A 19,613-nucleotide genomic window follows, 5' to 3' on the forward strand; every position below is an offset into this window, starting at 1 on the left:
TGACGCGGGGCTAGGACCCTGGGATCATGACCTGAGCTGAAGGCAGAGGCCTTAACCCCCTGAGCCACTCAGGCGGCCCTAAGAACTGTATTCTTAAAGTAAAGTAAGGTAGAAACAAAGAAGATATTATTAAGAAAAACGAGGAAGAAAGAATACCTTTGTATTACTCTAATGTGACAGATCTACATGTAAGAGGGCCTACCACTGTAAGCCTGTGTCGTTCAAGGGTCCACTGCAGTCTGTCCTTCTGGCCAGAGTAAATGAACCAACTGTGCTTCTTTAGCTGCTTGTCCGCAGTGCATAGAACAGTTCCTGACTCTGAGAAGTTGCTCCTTATTGAATTGGTGGTTTTCTTCATTTAGAAGACAGGAAAAAATATATATATATTATGAAAGAATAAGGTGAAAAAGGATTGTTTTTTAAAGGAAAACGTTAAATGTGACAAATGAGACCATCAGTGCAGAGTATACCATTTAATACAGTCAAGAGGGGAGATCAGCCAGTACCAGCCAGGAAACCTAGCGTACATGTGTATTGGGTTTTTCGGAGGGAAGTGACAGGTGTTTTTCCACCCTGTTTTCTACCTCGCACTGACAAGGGAGAGGTGTGGGACCCAGAGGAGATTTCTGATGACGGTTTCAGTGATTAGATATAAGTATATGGCTCAGGAAAAAATTTTTTATTTTAAATATTTGTTTCCATGCCTGTTGGAATTCTCAGGGGCTTGTGGAACTCATAACAGCATATACCTTGTACACATGCACATATCCCTTTTTCAGCTAACGTAATATGAAGCTGGTTTATTATGTTTTTTATTTCATTTATTTGCTGTTTTGGTCTCTAGTGCTGGTTTTCTTTGCCCTTTGAATCTCTCTTAGAGGGGAGCTCACTGTACTCTTAAAACAGAAAAGTGGGGGATGTATTGTTGGTTATGAGGTGGCTGCCCTTGGTTGCAGCCTCTTGACAAGTGGCGATTCTGTGATGCCTGTGATGCCGGAATCAAATGGAGAACGCTGCTGCACTGCCCCAGGGTCTTGTAACAATTTATAGTTTGGATGGAAAAGCAGAAGGAACTAAAAGGCAGTTATACAATGCCTTTGGTGTCCTGCAGTAGGTGTGTGTGGTGACCAGAGACCCTTGGGATTAATTAGTAAGGTGCCCTGAGCCAAAGGATTGCGGAGGGATGTTTAGGAATTGCATCCAAAGGCAAATTAGCAGCAGAAGTGGCTGACCCCAGCTTCTTAATCCCACACATTTGGTGGGAGGGTGGAGCTAATTGTCTACAACAACAGAAAGGAAATTGAATGACATTAGTGGAGTTTTAGTGTAGTGTAACTGGCGTGCAGAACATTCTGTCAGGGATGAAGGCGGTTTGATTTGTACTTGAATCAGAGACCATTGGCTTGATTTCAGTCTAAACATTTTTTAAAAAATGTATTTCTAGTGTATAAAGATTCAGAAATACTCTTAATATTAGTACTAAATTTACTATTTGGTTAAAAAACTTTTTTTGGAAGTTCGGGGACTTTGTAACCTTCCCTGTTAGAATGGGGAATTGGTGCTCGATACCTATACAGTTTTGCTTTGTTAGTAGTGCCTGCTTGGATATATTGAAAATGTCCACAGATGTCCAGAGATTGGCACACTCCCCACAGTGATTGAATGTCAATCTGCTCCTAAGAAATTGAGCAGATTTGTTAACAAACAAGATGGGAATGCACCAAGATATCTGATGCATTGTTACACTTACTTAAAAGAAAGGCAGCTGGCAAATGATAACTGACAGATATGTTTAATCTGTAGGACTTGAAATGCTGCTATGGTTACTGTTGGTTAAGTAGGAAGACGCACCCATGAGGCCAGGGCTTCTCTAGAAACGGATGAAGAACGGCAACGAATTCCAGGTGACAGTTAAAGGGTTGCGGGGCAGGAAAGGCGCTGTGACTAAATCGCTGATGTTGTCACTGAGCTGTAAGGCTGAAGATAACGCGCTCTCCTCAGCTGCAAACAAGAATCGATACTCACTCCTTGATGGGCTAAATTATTAAAAAGAGCCCTTCTTACAGTGTTTCATTATCTTGGATTCGCCTCAGCTGGTGATTTGTCGGCAGCATAGGAAGATTTGCTAGGCATTTTGTATTAAAATTATTCAGTCGGCCGGTGGAGCCTTTGGATAATTCCTTCCATTTAGCAGTGCTCTTGAATAGATGTGTGATTTACTTTTGCCTAAGTGGCTTTGTATCTTTTGGAGTTACTAAACAGAGTGTTAGGCTTTCTTTCTTTCTTTTTAAACCTTGTTTTCTTGTTTGTTTGTTTTCTTTTTTGTAGCTGGGGGTGGGTGGTTAACAGATTATTTTAGTGATGCCCTTAGCAAACATCAGCTGCATTTGGCACTTTACGTCAGCCTGACATGTTGGTTAATGCATGCTGAGTTTTATAGTCTTCCCGTAGGAGGAAAATTTTTTAAGAAGTTGACTTCATTTTTATTAATAGTGTGTGGGTGTGTGTGTGTGTGTGTGTGTCCCTTAGTGGTTTTAATTTAATTTGTTGGCTGATGTGATTTCAGCCAAGGTGAAAAGCAAAGTAACCTCATCTCATGAGCTTTAGGGAGAGAGGAAAAAAAACTAGCACTGTGATCCCAGTATAATAAAAAGGCTAAGGAACGTAGAGGAGGAAGAGCCTTTGCGGTCGGTCAGTGCTTTGCCATTCTCCATTGGCCTGGGAAGAGTTATACAGGAGGCATTGCCATGTGGAAGCATAATTTGACTTGTCCATTGGACCGGCACAGCTGGAATCTTCTGGATGAAGTTTGAAGCCTTCTGCCCTTCTGCAGTCTGTCTGAGGAGAGATAAGACTCTGCTTCTCAGTGTTTCAAGATTGGTGGTATTTTTATATAATCTGTGGTAGAGACAGTACTGATTCTAAAAGATTTTATTTTTTATTTCATTATTTTTTTAGAGGGGGGAGGGGCAGAGGGAGAAGGAAAGAGAGAATCTTAAGCAGACTTCATGTCCAGTGCAGAGCCCGACATGGGGCTCGATCTTATGACCCAGAGATCATGACTGGAGCCAAAATCAAGAGTCAGGCGTTTAGCCGACTGAGTCATGCAGGCACCCCTCTAAAAGATCTTTTTGGTTCAGCCTCAGCCTCAGGAGGAGCATGCTTAGCTAGATAAAGCCGTGTTAAGAAACATTGGTCCCTGTAGTGGAACCATGAGGTGAGGCTAAAGAATAGTGTAAAATCACATTTCTGCTTCCCTGGAAAGCTGATCAGATTGAAAAATCCTTTTTATCTAGTGTGGAGGGGAGAGAGAGCGGGAGGGGAGAGTAAATGGAGTAAGGGCGGAAAGAGAGGGAGATCTCTGTGAACTACTGTGGCTAGCTTCAGTAACGGTATGAGATGCGGCTGATGTGCGTGGAATCCAGCCATGATGGGTGCACAGCTGCCATGGAGAGACTCTGGTGTGGGAGAGCTCACCTGGGAGAAGTGAACCCCAGGTTGGGTTCCAGTGTCAGAGAATCTCTGGGGAGAGAGATCCTGTTCCTAAACATTGCAGCCAGCTCCCTTGGCCAGCTCCATTGCTTCTGTATGTGCCGGGGAGCCAGGAAATGCCCTGTGAGCCCCACCTGTGTTCCTATAGATGGTTAATGATGATCTCTTGTGTGCTCTTTGTTTCCTGTTCCCCTGGCCTGATTTGTAGCTTGCCCTTCCTTTCCAAGTCTTTTTGGTTGAAAGGGTAAGTAAAGGATGTGGGTAGTGGTCTGTCCAGGAGCGAGAGAGAGGTGGCACTCCAGCAGGCTGATGGGTTGTACATTTCATAATTCTGGTGAAGGAGTCTGTAAAATGCACACTTGTGTAATGTCACAGTAATGTGGAGAACACAATCTCTGTGTTCACCTTCTTTCATGATGCTGCTTTGAATGCATTTGGAATTCTTCTGAAAGAAAGAGATGTATTTCCCTTTTGTATTTTGGGGAGAACGGCGGAGGACTGAGACCTAGACAACCACTGGTGTTAACTTGCTCCTTGGATGAAATGATGCCTTCCTCTGATTGCCAGAGAAAATAGAATTACCTAACATCGACCGCTGAGTATCAGGCAGTTTGTTGAGCAGAGGAATGGGTTCTTTTAGAAGATGGACTAGAAAACTGTCAAAAGGATTAATCAATTAAAAAAAAAATCCAGTGACATGTTTATTTACAAAATTATAGTGCAACTCCCTCGCTTTACAGACTTGATTATTGTTCAGGTCAAATTAGGTTATGCATAAGTGCACGTTAGCCTCTCACTCTGCCTCGAATCCGACTCGGACATCCTGCTTCTCTCTCTGCACACGTGGGGCAGGGACCCTGCAGGCTCAATTCCTTTGTATCTGCATCTTCTTAGTCATGGGATCTGAACACATTGGTTCTTACTCCTACCAAATTTTCTAGTCCTATGTATTTTTTCTTCCTGTTGGTTTATTGCTTGGGTTATCATTTTAGAGATCTAGTTTAGGGAGAAGCAACATGAATTTCTTTGAAAATTCAAATGTCTGTTTAAAAATTAGCATTGGTACAAATGAAATGGTTAAATTCCTGCTATTTTAGCTCCCAAAGGAAGCAGTGAGAGGTGAGACCCAGTGAAAGTTCCCTTTTAACTGGAGCATGCCCTGGGCATCTGTCATGTTTAATAATGCTTTTGACCTTTAGGAGTGTTGAACTTGGAATTTCTCTTAGGTCATCTTGGGGGGCATTGTCATACACTCTGTATTAGCATTGTTTCTAAAGATAGGTCACACCAGATCATACATAGACCTTTGAGGTTAATTCATTAGAGAAATTTGTTTTATCATTCAAATTGAGTTTTCCCTGTAAGGGAGATAAAATATCAGTGTGTTTCACTAGATTTTTGAGTCACAGACTGCTTTGTTTTTGGCATACTATTGGAGATGTTTCTGTCTTTGTGTGTCAGCTTTTTTCCAGGTTAATCTTACGTCTCATGAACTATAACTGCATATATGTTCACAAAGGTATTTAGGAAAGTTAGGCTCGTTCTTGACAATTTCCTGAGAAGTGCCATCTTAGTTTTTGCTGCTGCTCAGGTAGGTGATTAGTAACATTATTACTTCTTGACAGGTGTTTTTTTGCAGCCAGTGGGTGGTAATAAGCATATTGCATATAGGAAGAATTAAATGTATGGCTTTTTTTTTAGGTTATTTTTTCTTTGGCAGTCAGCTTATACCTGTAAAGAATATTGTACATAATAAATAAAAACATTAAAGTTTGGGTCCTAATTTTCCATGTGGGTCCTTTTTTTTTTTTTTTTTTTTTTTTTCTTTTTAATGTTGCAACAAAATATTCAGGACAGCAGAATAGCCTTTGAAAAATCTTTTTAATGAAAAGTATGACTTTTCTATTTAATTTAGTATTTAACAGATAAGTATTGATATGGGCAAATACTTCAGTGTTTGTTGCTGATGAAATAAAACATTTGATACCCACATAAGCAGAGAAAACTTGCCCAAATAAAAATGAGTCCATAGTCACAGATGACATGGCTGATCACCAGCTTTTTAATAATAGACTTTTGCTCACAGATGCATCGTGGGAACTGAGTGGGGCTGGACACATGCCAGCCTTTCTTCACCATTTAAAGAACAGTACAGAACTCATCAGAGTGACAGTGGTTCTTAGAAGCCTTTATATTAAAGGACATTATTATTATTACCAAGACCATATTATCCAAACAATTTTTAAGAAGCATTGTTACTTATTGACAGATCCTGTTTGTATCCAGATAGAGTGTTAATGTTTCAGATTTTACTTGAGAGTAGGATTTGAGTGTTTATGTAGTATCCTAAACTAATGTGATAATGCATGTATCATTTGTATTTGCTCTTAGTTTAGTTGGTGCATTTCTGGCTAAATTATTATAAAATTGTCTGGACCTTCTGCCTCTTTGTGTCCTTTCCACAAATGCTTTGTTAAACTACTGTAAAATGTAGTACATTCTCACTGCAATCATTAAATCCCAATTCTGTCTTCACTAGTGGACCAAACAAAAGAGTTAGTGGAGAATTGCTTTTTTCTTTCCTCTTATTATTTTGAGCTGGTATATCTTTATATCCATTGGCATACATATATTATGTAACTCATTGTGTAGTACTCGTGATCATTTATGTTTTATTTTACTATGATAAGGATTAACTAATTTCACTTCACTGAGAGTTCGATTGCTCTTATGGAAGAAGTAGCCAGCTGGCTTCTTTTTTCAATTCTTGCTATCAAAACTTCCCAGCTGTGTTACTTTAAGTGAGCTATTTAATCTTCTAAGGGTATTAGTTTCCATCTATCTGTCATATCAAGGTAATACTTGTCCTGCTTACTTATAGGATTATTCTCATGAGAATAAAGAGAGGTAATAGAGTGCTTTGAAAATTTTACAGTGGCCTCCAAATGTAGGAGCATTAGTTATTATTAGGATTGGCTGTATATAATAAAAGCCTAAATCATAGTGGTAAAAAGTATGTGTTCTCATGTAAAACAAGGTGTCTTCAAGGGTACGCCATCCAGGGTTGATAGAGGGACCATGCTTCTCAGGCATCTTGTTTCCTGCCTGCGGCTGCATTGTCCTTACTGCATGGTTTCCATTCTCAGGCTTTCCTTGTGGCCACAGATGGCCCAGGGAATGAACTATTTGTTGCTATTCTACGATGAGGTAAGTATAGAAACGGAAAGTAACCATTTAGAGATTTTTTATAGCTGTTTGACATTGCTACAGCATCTTATTTATGTTGTATAAAACACTGCTCTGGAGTGGATGGGGGCAAGTGGTTCTTCGCCACAGCTAGACAGCTGAAGGAGGAGGGCATACAGGCAGAAGCCAAGACCGCCCATTCCAGCGCGTCTCTAGTAGCCCCATCTAGCAGCTTCAGTTCACATGGATTTTCTAGGGTGCTGCAGTTGTTTTGTCTGTGTTCCAGTAGTGGAGGGGTTCTGTTACTAAGGAAAATGGGAGAACAGCAATAGGGTAGGCAGCCAGCGATCTCTGCCCCAGTTGGACAGGTCTGAAACCTCAGAGCCATTCAGCACAGAATCGGATTCACAAAGGCTGCCCAGTTCTTTAGTGATAATGACTCCAGGGGCAGCAGCTGTTTCTGGGGGCTAGGAGAACTGTGCGTATGTTAGGTGGAAAAACATACTGAGAATGTCAAGAGCAGAGTAAAATATAAGAGATTATATAGTTACTTTTCATAGAGAGGAACATTTTTAAAAAAGATTATTTATTTATTTGACAGGGCGAGAGAGAGAGAGACAGACAGACAGACAGAGACAGTGAGAGAAGGAACACAAGCAGGGGAGTAGGAGAGGGAGAAGCAGGCCTCCTCCTGAGCAGGGAGCCTGATGTGGGGCTCCATCCCAGGACTCTGGCATCATGACCCGAAGTGAAGGCAGATGGTTAATAACTGAGCCATCCAAACGCTCCTGGAAAGGAATATTTTTTTTTTTTAAGATTTTATTTATTTATTTGACAGATAGAGATCACAAGTAGGCAGAGAGGCAGGCAGAGAGAGAGGGGGAAGCAAGCTCCCTGCTGAGTAGAGAGCCCGATGCTGGGCTCGATCCCAGAACCCTGAGATCATGACCTGAGCCGAAGGTGGAGGCTTAACCCGCTGAGCCACCCAGGCGCCCCGGAAAGGAACATTTTTAACAGATTGTAAATTTATTTGTATTTCTATAACTTGAAAATATATTTATGAATTTAGTTACAGTTCCTCATCTTAAACCAAGATAGATTATCTTCAAGCAAATATGATTAAGTGTGGTTCTCCAAAGATAAGCTATGGAAGTGGAGGGGTGCTTGGCTGGCTCAGTCAGTAGAATATGCCACTCTTGATCTCGGGGTCATGAGTTCAAGTTTCGTGTTTGGTGTAGAGCTTACCTATAAAAAGGTATGAAAGTAGAGCTTTTGAAAAGATGACTTTTAAAAGGTATCTTTTTGTTAGTTTGGGATTGGCATGATCCTCTTTGGTATGTTGTGTGTAAACACATGTAGGGTACAAGTTGTAGGGAAGTTTTTAAGAGACTAGTTTAACAAGGGTGAATGGCTTATGATTTAGTTGAATTTTATTTGTGTTTTCAGATCTTAATTTCATTGTTTCATCAGTATTAGGAAGTCTGGTAAAATGTCTTCACCATGAATGGAATCCTTCACATTGCAGCATTGATGTTTTTTTCCCCCTAATATAAAAGTGTTTGTTTCCTTCTGGTGTGTTAGGCCAGTGTATATTATTAATGTTCTTATTATGTAGCATTTGGTACTAGGCATCTTTAGAGGAAGGGATTACGAATGATGGCTGCATCTTTAAGAGAAAGTCCAAGTTCTTACCTTCATCATGTGTAAGTATTTGTGGGAGGCATAGGGCACAAGTAGATGTCTTTAAGGTAGCTAAAGGCATTGTATTTGCTGTAGTGTCTGTACATTAGAGAGGAGGTGCAAAGTGATCGAACCTGTCCATTGGTAAGGTAAAGAGGAGGCATCCTAATGAACTGGGTGGTTTGGAGTTGGCTTTTACAGATAACGGGGAGAAGGAGCAGGTCTAGATGGAGAAACTTTTACCACCAACTGCTTGTTGGTTCAGAGTGATGTTTGTTCTCTGTAGTTCTCATCCTATGGGTGATTTTTAAAAAAATTTTTTTTTTTAAAGATTTTATTTATTTATTTGACAGACAGAGATCACAAGTAGGCAGAGAGGCAGGCAGAGAGAGAGGAGGAAGCAGGCTGCCTGCTGAGCAGAGAGCCCGATGTGGGGCTCGACCCCAGGACTCTGAGATCATGATCTGAGCCGAAGGCAGAGGCTTAACCCACTGAGCCACCCAGGTGCCTCATATGGGTGATTTTTAGTCATAGTGATGGGATTTGGAATGTGAGAAGGTTGTGGGCAGTGTCCATTAATTAGCTTATGTAGGCAGTTTTGCAGTGAAAATCAATGATTGTGCTTGGCTTTTCAGCTAAAGGCATTAACTGGCATTTTATTTTTTCTCTTAGTCAGTGAAGGTAATGCTGATGGTCATTTGCCATTCCTGGTCACTGAGCAAAACCTACCGTGGTCACATGTGGTCAGTGACTGCCGGTCAGGCAGGACTGTTCTTGCTTTTAGACCATTTTTTTCTTGACCATTCCATTTGAAGAAAAAATGTACCTTTCCTTCTCGTTTTATCCCAGAAAAACCTTCTCATGCCACCCAGTTATTCACAGAGAAAAACTTGCCTTATCTGCTAGCCCAGGTGGCTTGATCTTTACTTTCTTGCTGCCCTGTGGAAGTTGGTACAAGGTATAGTGCATTCGATGACAACACCACAGGACTCTCTCGCAGCCTTTTCTTCAGAGTCTCAGTTGGAAGAGGTCTGCTGGCTTTTCCTCTTTATAGTGAGCAAACATTTGGGAAGCTCGTGCTCAGTTCTGAACATCTGAAATAGTTGAATAACTTTCAGTTGCTCCAGACCCTGACAACGATGCAGTTGAGTGAGGATAGTTTGGAGAGTAATTGGTTGGCAACTCTTTCTACTCAGCAGTACTTCAACTGTTTCTGGAGAAAGAAACTGCTAGAGGATTCTGGGTGAGCCCAGGCATGTGGTCAGTGGCAGAGAAGCCGCAGCTGTGACTCGGTATCACTGAGGAGGCTGCAGGAGTAGGAAGTCAAGTAGAAGTGGAGGAAATGCAGTCGGAGGACTAGGTGTTCCAGAGCAGCAGACTGACCATGTACTTACCCTGCTGCCTGGAAGCACTGCCTTCAGATTGCTTTTCTAAGTGTGAACTAATTAAGATTAGAAAATTTCAGGTTTTACTTTAGAAATCTTAAAGCTGTCATTTGTGTTCTTTTCTCCGGCAGTATCAGAATCGTAATACCAGGTAGACTGCCTTGGCCTTTGAGTCAGTGCGACTTGTAGGCTGCAAAGTGGCCACATTTCCCCCTCAGTTTTCAGGGCTTCTCTGGCTTTCTGCTTAATGCTGTAGAGTTTCAAGACATTTATTTCATGAGTTAATTAACCCCCCTAAATGGGTTTTAAATTTCTTAAGGGAACAAGACATTTCTGGTATTTTCTGTGGTCCCTAGTACAGTTTCGTGGGCATCGTAGGCTGTTTGTTTCTGGAGGTGGTGGATTTGCTGCCTCTCTCCAAGTGGCTGGCTCCTTGTCCTTCAGATCTTCAGTCAGATGTCACCTCCTCTGGCAGGCTTTTCTGACTGCCCTATCCATGGCCTCATCCTCTTTCATCCTTGGTCATTTTTGTAAGATAATTGCCCACTCTTAATGTCTTTTATTATTATTTTTTTAATGGCACTGATGATCATCTGAAATCCCTTGGTGGTTTATTTACTTGTTTTCCTTTCCCCAAGGATAGAACTTGGGCAGGGGTGATGGTGGTGGTTTTTGAGCTCGGCCTCAAAGAGGTGGTTTTGAGCTCAGCTTCTAAGGGTTGGAAGGATTTGACTGAAAAGTTACCAGGGCTTTAGCTGAAGCCTTTTTGGACAAAGGAAGGAGGTAGAATATTTTTGTTGAATATTGGAGTCTAGTTTGTTTTGGTAATGGCAGTGATTGATGATAGAACTGGAAAGGTATGTCTGACTCTAGAAGCCAGGCTGAGAAACTGGATTTCATTTGTTAGATGGTGGGGAACCATGGATGGTTTGTTAGCAGTTGAGTGTATGATCAGAACTCTGCTTTAAGAAAATTAGATTAGAGATAGAAGGAACTCACTGGGAAGCTGCTAAAATAGCTCGGATGAACCAAAGTTAGGGCCTGATCGTCCATACTCTTAGTGAGAGGAAGGGAGGACCTTGCTTAAGTTATTAAGCAGGATTCACGTACTGTGCAGCGAAAACAAATGTCCTTGTCACCGATCAGTTTGTATTGCAGGTAGGAAACACTTAGAATTCAGTGGAATAATTTGAGATATGTATTATATGCACTGAGGACTCATAGGTTTTTGTTGTTTTGTTTTGTTTTTGTTTTTGTTTGTAAGGGTAGGTAGAAATTATTGATTTTGCAAATTTTGTATGGAGACTCAGAGAAGTTCAGTGATTTTCCTAACATCATGTTATTGACAGCCAGATTTTGAATTTAGGTCTCTGTAACTTTAAATCCTGTGCTTTTTTTCCTATAAAATGGGCTGTAGAGGACAAATGAGAAAGATGGTGGAGTCAGAACATCAAGGATTCTCTGATCATTGGCTGTTAGGTGTGAGAGAAGATGAGGAATCCGGTAATAAAGGGTTTTGAGATCCAGAGCTTGGGACAGGGTTTGTTCCATCAGAAGCTGTGGTAGTTGTTATGAGAAAGTAATTCAGTGCTAATTCTCTCATAAGTTTTGTTTTACTTGTTTATATTTCAAAATTGTTCTTAAATTTTAGTTTCCTGGCCTAAATCCTTACTCTAAGGATTCCAGTCTGCTCAAATAGGCTATGAAGAGATTATCTGTTATGGGCAAATTAGCTATTCATTCCTTTTGTAGACTCCTGTGACCATTCCAGCTGCTTTCTCATATCTTGTCTTTATTTTCTTACATACATTTTCTAATTTAGTTCTTTTGGTTTGGTTGCCATTTTGTCTTTTAACTAGCAGCCACATAATTATGAAATGTTTAAATTTGTGAACATTGGTAAAATATATCTTCTAGCTGCTGCATGTAGCATCTGGTCTCCAGCTGAAATCTGTCTGAGGCCTGAAGTTCACTTACTCAGAGGAGACTGGTCCTTTAGGTGCACTCTTCTTCCCCTGAGTCTCCTCCTCTGGTTACCAGAGCTTTGCCTGATACCTTTTCTTTTCTTTTCTTTTCTTTTAAGATTTTATTTATTTATTTGACAGACAGAGATCACAAGTAAGCAGAGAGGCAGGCAGAGAAAGAGGGGGAAGCAGGCTCCCTGCTGAGCAGAGAGCCCCGTGCAGGGCTGGATCCGAGGACCCTGAGATCATGACCAGAGCCGAAGGCAGAGGCTTTAACCCACTGAGCCACCCAGGTGCTCCACCTGATACCTTTTCTTACACAGAGTGTTGGTGAGGTGTATTATTAATGTTTTCTTTAAAAAAAGAAAGAAAGAAAAAGTCCTTACTGCAAAGCACAAGTATAAACAACTCTGCAAAGCATGTATGTAGCTTAAGGAATTATTTTAATGTGGAAATTCCTCTCAGGTCAAGAAATAGAGAACTTTGCCAGCCATCTGTCAAGTTCCCCCGCAGTGATGGTCCTCTCCTTCCATACAGTGTTAACCATGGCTCTGACTTTTGAAGTCATTATTTACGTTCTTTTATAGTTTTACCTCCAAGTGTGGCTCTCTCTGGGCGCTAAAGTTTCGTTTTGGCTGTGATACGTCTTTTAAATCTGTTATAATCTATAGATTTCCCCTTCATCATCCCTTTATTTTCTTAACACTTTATTTATTGATAAATCCAAGCCATTTGATCTGGAAATTCTCCCACAGTCTGCCTATTATCGATTGTACAGTGCAGTCAATACAGAGATGTGCCTCTGGCCTCTGTATTTCTTGCACAGTAGTAGCTGCATCTCGAGGTTTGGTCGGACTTGGGTCTGAGCCATTTGGGCAGGTTTATGGATAGTGTAATACACTTTCACCAGTTACATGTTACATCTGGTATTTGTTCATTTTTGGTATTATGCCTATACCTGGTAGTTCCTTGGGAGCTGCAAAATTATGAAATTCTAATTGTATCATTTTGTTTTCATTTATTAGCTAGAATAATTTTATATGGCAGTGCTTCCTGTCATCTGTTTATTATTGTGCAGCTTGTATTAGAAAGGCAGGATATATAGACTTGATGTTTTTCTTTATTTACCCAGTTTTCAAATAATGCATTAGTTACCGTTAAACCTTTTTTTTTTGGATGGGTTTCAAATAATTGCAGTTCTTAAAACTTATTGAAGCCCATATTGCTCCATGGTTGACTAGTTCAGTTGGCTTCTAAGTGTTTTTGATATGACCCTAGTGGTCTAATAGTGCCCTTGGTGTCTGTATGTTTAGATATTTCATCCTTCTCATACGCATTGTAATGTTTCCTGGAATCAGCATTTCTTCTAGAATCCTTAGTTTCTTTTAATGAGAAATGATAGTTCAGGAGCACAGTCTGGGCCATTTAGGTCTCTTTGTTACCAGATTGGTCATTGATTCTCAATCTTTTTTCCCCCTCGATTTGTATATTATGTGAAAACTATGTGAAAATTTGTAAAATGTCAGTGGACAGAGCTGGTAAATACCTATTATACCTTATAAGTCATACTGTTTTTTTTTTTTTTGCAGATTTATTTATTCATTAGAGAAAGAGGGAGAGGGTGAGAGGGGAGAGGGAGAGAGAGTCTCAAGCAGACTCTTCGCTGAACATGGAGCCCAATATGGGGCTCTGTCCCATGACCCATGAGATCACAACCCAAGCTGAAACCATGAGTCAGATGGATGCCCAACCCACTGAGCCACCCAGGTGCCCCAAGATCGATCAGTCTGCCCATACACACACACACACACACACACACACACACACACACACACACACACACACACATGGTGGGTCGTAATTTTGGTTTTCTGGACTAGTATGCTTAAGTGTATACTGTGTGCTTTTAAAGTATGGAGTTTCAAGTTTTTTTATTTCAGGAAAATTTTCTTGGATTATACTTTTTAGTATTTGTTCTTACATTTAAATTTGATTTTCTTCTTCAGGAGATCCTGTATCTGTATGCTAGTTGTTCCTTGCCTGTCTCTAGTATTTGTCACTTTCTCCTGAATCCTTTTTATGTTTTTTTCTTTTTTTAACGTTTTAAAAGTTTTCTTCTTTTCATTTTCTTTTTCCCCTCGTAGGCATTGTTAACTGTGTTTATTCACTCTTGTATTCCTCTTGGATTAGTCTTTATTTATTAAATAATTTGTCTGGCCCGTTGCTTCTGAGTTCTCCGGAGTCTGATTGATGTTGTTCCCTAATGTCTCGTATCTTTTATTTAATGGTATCTTTTAACTTGTGTTGTAACAGCATGGTACAGTTTGTCTGAGGGCCGTGCACCAGTGTGTGCATTTTTTCCTGTGCTTTCACTGACTGTAGGGATGTTACCCAGTGCCTCCTCCTTTTTTTCCCTGTTCATAACATTGTATGACGTTTATTCTCAGGTACTTTTCTTTTGCTTATTTTTATGCAATTTTAATTTTTCATGAACTTTCAGAAGGAGATGTGGTTCAATGGAGTTTATATCTTCTAACTTCATAGAACAGCTTCTTCCCTGTTAAATTTGTAATTGTTCCATTCCCTGTAGCTTCTCCTCTGTCGCGGCTCCTTGTCCTGGCAGGGCACTCTGGTAACTTTTTATGAGTTCACAAGTGGTTAGACTTCTTAGCCTCCTCTGGCTTCCTCCTCGTACTGACTTGCTGTCCACATGGTCAGAACCCTTGCAGTCTCCAGCTGCTGTTATCACCTTGATCTGCCTCATTGCCTGTTAGCTGTTTTGAGAGCCTCCTGATCCTAGGTATGCCAGATACCCCATTCATTCCTTCTGTTTTCCTCTCCTGCAGATGCTGATAACCTCAGTTCTTACAGCTTATGGTGGTTTATAAAGATACTTTGTTTCCTTATTTTGTTGTACTGTCAGTGGGAATTTGATTTGATTCTCTTGTTGATCTGTTTTTATGTGGGGATCTAGGACGATCCATAATCAATGCTCCCTTCTTCCCAGACTTGCTGGTATGTTAGTTTTTATTGAAATGCTTTTCTGCTAAGCCCCAGGACCACAAACCCACGAATTCTTAAATCGTGACCTGCTGTTTGTCATGAGTGCCACTGTTCTTGTGTACAGCTTGAGGAAGGTATAGGTACAGAAGACAAGACCGTACAATATTGGTTTAAGCACAGGCCAGAGGCATAGATACTCAGTTTTCTTCTAAAAAATTTTTTTAGGTCAAGTTCTGGCATACAGGAGATTTCCTTTGTGCTGTCTTCCTAAAAAGATATGAAGATCGGTCTGAGAAGTCTCAATTTATACCATTAATAGTGAGAGTATGCTTTTCTCCCTCCGCCTTCAACTCTTCCTCCCCCAGAGTATATGTTCTAAAGCATCAGATTTTCCCTGTTGGTGTGTCCCTTACAGAAAAATCCTAAAGCATGTTAATTTTTCAGACAAGGCAGCAACCATATTGGTCAGTGAGGTTGGAGATTTAAGGGGGTGTTTCGTTTTGTATGAATATGATTTCCGATATATACATTCATCTGATGTAATCCGTCAACCAGCGATTATTGCTGAAATTTTATGTTTTGCAAGCATAAACATTAGCCATTACAGGTGTCAACAGTTTGGTGTATATGCACAATATTAAACAAATATATATTTATGAAGTTTAATTACATAGTTCACATGGCAAAATCTCATAGTATGTAACCATTAGGTCAATATTACTATTTATTTTATGTAAATATAAAGTATGCTAATAAGAGGAAATGGTACTTTCAGTGATACCGTACAGAGGGAGTTAAAAATGCCAGTGGTCTCATGGGCTAAAATACACCTTTTAGTTCTTAAATACAAATTTTAAATGAGTCTACATATATAGTATCATGCTATTTTCAAAGGGAGAAAGAAAGTATTTTCAGCAGATAGGAACAACTGGGTATTCATTTGGCAAAAACAAAAGACAACACACAGCCCTACCTTATGCCATACCCAAGAATTAATTTGAGATGGATTGTTGCCCTAAACATAAGGTAAAAATTATGAATTTTCAAGAAGAAAACAGGAAGGTATCTTTACAATCTTGATGTAGACAAAGAGTAGTGACAGAGGAGATAGAAAGTACAACCATAAAAGGAAAAAAATGGAGTTAACCAAAGACACTGTTGAGAATGTTCCTAGGGGTGCTTAGGCTGTGAGAAACTATTCACAGCATGCATCTTAGAAAGGAATTCAGAATACATTTGAAACTAAAAAAAAAACAAGAACAAAAACAAAAAAACCAACCTACTACAACTCAATAATAAGACAACTCAGTTTTTTAAAAAAGATGAAGATTTGAACAGGACACTTTATAAAAGAAGATGCACAAATGGTGGGTGAGCCGGTGAAGACATGCCCAGTGTCATTAGTTATCAGGAGGATGCAAATTAAGCTCTAGAAAACACCACCAATTGGACACTAGGATGCCTAAATGGAAAAGACCCATTACACTGATTGCTGGCAAGGATGCCTGCTCTGGCAAGGAAGTGACATATTTCGCTGGTGGGAATGAAAATGGTACAACCATGTGAACAGTTTGACAGTTTCTTAAAAATTTAAATATATATATATGTATATTTCCTAGTCCCAGTGATACAGAAATCAGAATAGCAGTTCCCTCTATCAATAGGGGTAGGGATTGTGTGGGAAAATGCTCGAGAGAACTTTCTACATTTGTAGAGATGCTTTGGGTTTGAGTTATAAAGGAGTATACATATATTTTTATAAAAACTAATTGAATGGTATACCTAAAGTACCTGTATTTCACTGTCTGTAAGTTATATGTCAATTTTAAAAATCCAGTGCAGGTTTAGAAACATTTTATACAGTTTAGTAAGTGTAGATCTTGTAATATTGTTTTATAACATTTTACTCTTGGGGTTTAATCCAAATTTTATTTGCCTTTGCAGTACATTAGAATAGAACTTACATCAGGGATTTCACATGTGTGTTTGCTCACTGGTATCTAGCTGGTTTCACTGTAGTGCGTGAGATGAGTTCCAAAGTAAATGGACCAGTTAATGTGGTAAATATAATTAAAGGCTCTTTGGTTATGCTGTGAACTGTTTGAATCACCTCAGCTATTAATGCATCACTTTTTTTCTAGATGTTTAGGAAATGTAATACTAGTGTGTAGTAATTTGCCTACCATGACTTCCGCAAGGGGCTGTTTATGTAGGGCCCTGTGATAGATGTGATGGTGACCTTCAAAGACGAGATCATGCCGAGTTTTTTTGACATTCTCACTAAGGTTAATTTTTGAGGTGTCCTTCCATTTTACTATTTATATTTGGTTAGCTTTTAGCCTCTTTTATCTTACATTATAATCAACTTCTAGAAGATGCTGGCTCCTACAGATCCAACCCAGTTTGAATTCCTCTCTGCCCTATTTTTCATACCAGTATGACCAGATTTTTGGAAGACAATGAATTTCTGCTTTGTTAGAAGCTTCTGTTTTGGTGGAATTTGAATATAACATGGTAATTCTTATGAAACCTTATTAAATTTGATCCTCTGTACTTTTTCTTTAAATGTGTTTCCCCTTTCTTTTCTCTCTCTCTTTTTTTAAAAGGTTTTATTTATTTATTTGACAGAGAGATCACAAGTAGGCAGAGAGGCAGGCAGAGGCATTCTCTGCTGAGCAGAGAGCCCAGTGTGGGGCTCAATCCCAGGACTCTGAGATCATGACCTGAGCCGAAGGCAGGGGCTTAACCCACTGAGCCACCCAGGCGCCCCGTGTTTCCCCTTTCTTACCTAATTCTGGCTATTTCATATCTGTACGGTATAAAGGTATATCAAGATATAGATTACATACTGGAGTATCATGGTTGGATCAACTAAAAGTACATTAAAATTCCATTTATAACCCTTTGGGGGAAGGGGACTAGGGTACAGTTCTGATATTTTCTGCTTATAATGAATAACAGTGGTTATTGTTTCTTTGCTTGTACTGTATAACGTAGGCACAGTAATGGATTTTTGCACAGTAGGTAATCTGGATTTATGTGGTATCATAGATTGACAGATTCACACATAATACACACAAATGGAAAACCTAAAAATATTTTTGTTTAGAAATTGTGATTCATTTTAAGTTACTGTTTATTTAAAACTAGCTTTGCTGGAGCCAGGTCATGTTCCATGAATTGCCTAGGGTTAACCTATCCTTAGTATCCTTGCTAATTTGCTTAGAGGGTTAGGACTTCATGTTGATAAGATGGTACTAGAAGACTTTTTCTCCCTATTCGTGTGTGAAATGGGTGGGTGGGTGAGGAGCCGGCTTTAGTTAGTATGTGGGAGTATCACATTATTCACTGAGTCTAGGGTGCAATGAAGGTTTTCAAATTTTGTTTTGGAAGTTGTCTTTCTAGTCTAGGGCAACTTAATGTTTTGTTGCTTGGGGTTAGTTATATCATCAATTTGTGTTTTTATCGACCTCATTCAGTCACTCATTCATTCCTCTTAGTTGAAGTTCTGCCACGAGCAGACCGTGGTTTGTTCCAGGGAACAGCAAGGAACAAAACTGATGATATTGTTGCCCTTGTGGATCTTGGGTTCTCTTGGGGTGCTCGATAGGGGTACAAACAGTACGTAAGCAAATGTTACAGTGGCTCTTACACTGGGGCCTCTGGGCGTTCAGACATTTTATGTAATAGCTTGCATTGTATGCACCTTTTTTTGGGGAAGAGAGACCATCTCAGCAGAGGTTAAGAACCATTGTTCTGGAGCCTGATTTAAGGTGTAGTTACCACGTATTGATTCCTGTATAAATGCAAAGAGGCAGTAGCCTGTCTAAATTCCCTGGGCAGTTGGTTCCGCTGTCTCTTCCTCCATATGATCAGATTAAATTTTCTCAGGCATTGTTTCATTTTATGTCCTAGTAATTATTTACTGCCAATTAGAACTCTGACAGTTTCTCTTCTGAGCCTATCTGACATAACGTTGGTAGAGCTAGGAAATGATTTCCTGCAATTCCCTCTGTAGTGATTTCCTCCCCCAAATGTCAGAATATGGTAATATTGTTAATAGGTAAGTGGTGGCTATATTATGTGTTAATTGCCAGGAGTCGGCTCCTAATGTTTTCTTCTGACAATAAAAGCTTTTCTGACCTCAGAAGATTAGGGAAGTTATCTTGATTCTTGTTTTAGAGATCATCATTGCTGATAGGAGCTTGAATGCGTAATTGCACAGATCTGGTCTTTAGCTTGCACTAATCTTGGGTGACGTTATGTGAATAACAGAGCAACACAGGGGGGAGCATGGCGTTGTGCTGCTTGGTGGCTGGCTTAGCTTTGGCTCCACGCAAAGACTTTCAGGAAAGGTTTCTTTGTTCTTAAAAACTGGGAAATTAATAGATCTTCTGGCCAGGAGGCCTCCCTGATTTCTGTGGGACACTGGCCAAAAACAAGGACTCTGTAGGTATTAATATAACTTTGCTGCTTTATTAGTAGCCTTGACAAAAGCTCCCTTTTTATGTGTATTTATTTTTCATATAAAAGATCTTTTACTATTTTGTATTTTAACACAAGGGGCAGATGTCTCCAGCTCTGAGCTGGGCTTTGCAACATGTCCTGCCTTTTGAATGTTTCTTTCAACTTGGGTAGCTCTCTTTGTTAAAAGGCCAACCCCTTAGTGAGATGTTCTGGGAAAGAGGACCCCTTGATATTTGAAAGGTGAGAAATCCATTTAAGCCATGTGATGGCTTCCGACAGCCCCACTGCTGGGTTCTGCTTGTTTTAATGTAAGTGATAGATGCTCTCACTGGTTGTGTTCAGTAATTGGATGTGAACTATGTAATATAAGTGACATTTCATGGCAAATGCGAGGGCGCTGTGGATGGTACCTTGTTTCAGTGTGCTGCGTTTTGGT

The 19,613-nt window shown here is 39.9% G+C and overlaps 1 protein-coding gene and 1 long non-coding RNA gene across 5 annotated transcripts in view; one reads left to right on the forward strand and one right to left on the reverse strand.

Moving 5' to 3' along the window:
• RERE (arginine-glutamic acid dipeptide repeats) overlaps positions 1–19,613 on the forward strand; it is a 425,011-nt gene that overhangs the window by 218,260 nt on the left and 187,138 nt on the right. The gene's annotated exons all lie outside the window — the stretch shown is intronic.
• On the reverse strand, positions 954–17,799 carry LOC116600585. Its single transcript, XR_004289718.1, has 3 exons — positions 17,789–17,799; positions 14,779–14,783; positions 954–1,013 (listed from the first exon to the last, which is right to left on the reverse strand). It is a non-coding gene; the product is annotated as an uncharacterized LOC116600585 (long non-coding RNA).

This window comes from Mustela erminea, chromosome 10 (assembly GCF_009829155.1).
Source record: "Mustela erminea isolate mMusErm1 chromosome 10, mMusErm1.Pri, whole genome shotgun sequence".
In the NCBI taxonomy this organism is placed as follows: domain Eukaryota; kingdom Metazoa; phylum Chordata; class Mammalia; order Carnivora; family Mustelidae; genus Mustela; species Mustela erminea.